The sequence below is a fragment of the Cryptotermes secundus genome, unplaced genomic scaffold (assembly GCF_002891405.2).
Source record: "Cryptotermes secundus unplaced genomic scaffold, Csec_1.0 scaffold180, whole genome shotgun sequence".
NCBI classification, from domain to species: Eukaryota; Metazoa; Arthropoda; class Insecta; order Blattodea; family Kalotermitidae; genus Cryptotermes; species Cryptotermes secundus.
In genome coordinates this window covers 3,055,784-3,059,200 of record NW_019718619.1, presented here as the reverse complement: position 1 = coordinate 3,059,200, position 3,417 = coordinate 3,055,784, and the positions used below count along the sequence as shown (strand labels likewise).

At 41.3% G+C, this 3,417-nt stretch overlaps 1 protein-coding gene across 10 annotated transcripts in view; it reads left to right on the top strand.

Annotated features, from left to right (window-relative positions):
* Positions 1 to 3,417, top strand: part of LOC111861791 (homeotic protein antennapedia) — a 1,040,626-nt gene that overhangs the window by 354,315 nt on the left and 682,894 nt on the right. The window contains exon 2 of one of the 10 annotated variants that reach the window (XM_033750526.1): positions 2,766 to 2,868. The exons of the other annotated variants lie outside the window; for them this stretch is intronic. The gene's annotated coding sequence lies outside the window, so the exon portion shown is untranslated. The remainder of the gene's footprint in view (positions 1 to 2,765; positions 2,869 to 3,417) is intronic. 10 annotated transcript variants of the gene reach the window in all.

Below are 3,417 nucleotides of genomic sequence, written 5' to 3'. Positions count from 1 at the left end.
AGGACAACTATTAATAAAGGACACTTTACATAAATTACATAATATATTTTTAAATATCTGAGTCTTTTAAATTACATTTAATTGTAAATTCTTAGATTGCGCAACGTTAATAACGGGTAGAAGTCTGGTGTGCTAATGCAGATGCTTTCATCTCCTCGCCTCAGTGTAACGCCAAAAGTTGTTGTATGAGACACTACCCAGCCCCATCTAGTGTCGAGGTCAAGAATGGTGGAGCCATGCTTCCACTCCATCCTGTCTTCATGGCATAGTGCTGAATTAATTAATTAAAACAAAGGGATTATTTTGCCCCTGAAGACAGCCAGTTAAAATCGAAATACAATTGACTGTACTTATCTATTCATTGCCGTGGTTACAAGAGCCCATCTCAGGAACCTCTCTTGAACCAGTTCTATCCTGAGTCAATGCACTCATATCCTGTTTCTTTAAGATCTGTTTTAATATGTCAGTGTACCCGTGCACTGCCGATACACAGTATCTCCTTATGGAACTCCCTGACGCTCACACTGCAATATGATGATTACACATTATGCTGGAATTATGACAATCAGCCCAATGTTTTGCTAGTTTACGGTCCAACATTACTGGGGTTCACCTTGCATCCAATCTATCCCGCGCCTCTCAAGCACTCCTTTCTCGTAAGCTTTCTAACGGAATTTGTCCTTTTTGTTTCGATTCTAAAAAATCTCGTGATATTTAATTAACTTTATCACACAGTAAACCGACTCCAGATTCTTATAGCAGCGAAGGCTCAGTCGAGCCGCCTCACCAAGGAGACTCAGCCCACTCAGAGCCATTTAATATCGCTGACAACTAGTGACGGGCTGCGAATAATTATTTCTGGCATGCTTAATGTTGTGACATGTATAACAACTGCTAGGCAACGACTGGTTTAACACATTCCCGCTGGAGCCAACGCTTACAACAATGATATCCACTGGTAGACAGCTGCTCAGTAATCAAGCCTCCTTAACAAGAGAGGCTGTGTTTTCTGCGTGGTCTGCAAAGTGGTTATAAAGAAGTGTTCAGCAGCATCAAGAGGAGAGTGGAGAGCTGAGTTTCGAGACACCAGCCTGCTACGAATACGCTTGTAGAAATCAAATCGTTTCCACGAGATTGACGCAAGTTACGTAGCAACGGATGAAACAGATAAAACAGACGAACAGTTCGTGGTGTTCTCTCTTCGGTTCGCTCCTAGTAATGAAAGAGAGTTCATTCCTAAGTTCATACAGTCATTCGTCAGAGAGTTAAATCATTCGGTCATAAGAGAATTCAGTAACTCAGTAGTTGAGTTTTCAACTATGGAGTGTTAACCAGTGCACAACGGAAGCTGAAGAAGTGACCGTTTCGTAAATCAGAACCAAGTCAGTCACAGTGGACGGGAAGACGCCCGTAGTCCAGTAGAGAATGGAACGAGTCTTAGGCAGTAATTGATTGTGAGCTGTTACAGTTGATTGCAATAGAAATGCCAGTGAATTCGCTCATACAATCCGGAACCCGTTATTAACAGTCACGGGAATCCCGGACACGTGACATTTTGGTGTCAGATGTGGTCACTGCCGCAAACTCGGGACTATGTTACTTGTTTGAGATAACGAATTGAACTGAATATAGCTTTGTTGGAATGTGGAAACAATTGCGACAATTTGAAGACCTCAAACCAGTCTTCGAGAATGCGGCAAAATGTTTCAGAGCTAAGTTACTGAAATAGTTTTGTGTGAAAATAGTATTTCCGCTTCACTTCTATCTGTAGGTCGAATAGGACATTCCAGTTGATAAAATGACACTGGAGTTGTCTGTCGCCAGACTTCAGCCCTGTTACCGCTGAATCGTGTGCCTTGATGCACTTATGGAATCACACTAAGGCTGTTTCCACGAATAATATCGATTGATTTCCTGGAACGGAATACAACCACGAAGAGTTTGTTTGTGGTTTATGGGCTGGAATTTCGGAGAAATCGCTGACGGTTAGATTCTCGCCATATTTGTGACAAGCCGGTAGGATTCTAGGAACCAACGTAGGCGCCGCACCACGCAAAGAACTAGAGGAAACATGCGCTAAGGTGAACAGTCGCGTGCAACAGTGCAGTATCAGTTAATATGTACGCAGCTGAGGAACCCAAGTAGGATGGAGTGGTATGGACCGGATTCGTATGACTCAGGATCGAGACCAGTGGAAGGCTCTTGTGAACACGGCAATGAACATTCGGGTTCCTTAAAATGTTGGAAATTTTTGAGTAGCTGAACGACTAGCGGCTTACCAAGAAGGATTCGTCTCCATGGAGTGAGTTAGTGAATTAGTTAAATAGCTGAGGAATGCAATAGAGAAATATTTTACGGATGCATTGTGTGCTGCGGATTTTATTGGCCCTGCAAACGTACTTTTATTAAGGGAGCCACTCAGAAAGTCAGGAGTTAGAAAGCAGACTGCAGTCACTTTCAGTAAATATTAGGTAGGCCAGTTTAGGAACTTAAGGAAAAGAAATCAAATACTAGCGAACTCACAGTCCACTCACAACGTACAATGCTGGGGGTGAAAAGAAATTAGATCCTCTGTTCGCTGAAATCTCCGATGAAGTGTAATATTATGAATTGTGCGCATTCTTTACATGTTCCACATAAAATGGAGAACTAATAACTCCATTTGGCCTGTAACCACATCGTATCAGACCATCGTTTTAATTATGCGAAACACTGTAACGTTTAATTGTGTTATTTTAATTAACATGTTCTTTCTTTTGTTTCAGGTAGGTGACCGTTAGCTTCCTTTCCCCAAATGGGACCGCCACACGCGGCAGAGGATTGTTGAGCGAAATGTCAGCTACCTCACAGCTCATATCCAAACGAACGGTAGGCTGAATGATTTGAGTTGAGAATTGGTCAAACACTACGCTAAAATTTTTCTTTCATAATTGTAAATATTGCTATTATCCGTAGATACAAAAGATGCGGACAAGTACAGTTTTTGTTTATCTTAGTGCCAGCAAAATAATAATGGATCGTCCAGCAGATATGATGTGCCCATTTGACGTTCATGGACATATTTAAGTGGTCATCTTCCTGCTTCATGAAATTTGAATGGGGGTTCATGAGGTGTGTAGCCACGTGGAATACTTCACTGTTTACAAAATTTATGGATTGTGAATCTTTCAGGAATATTCAAAGTTTCATCAAATAACAATGTAAACCTAAATATTAGAGTTACTGAGGACGAGTTCCAAACTATATATTATCTGTAACCCATGAAATACCATATTTTAAAGTTGATTGACTAACGAAGCCGTTTAAAGACAAAAGCGGGAAATTCTGATTTTGTCTGTGTGAAACTAAGAGGCTAAAACGGGTGAAGGGCGGGGTAAGGATGGATGGATGGATGGATAGATAGATAGATAAGATAGA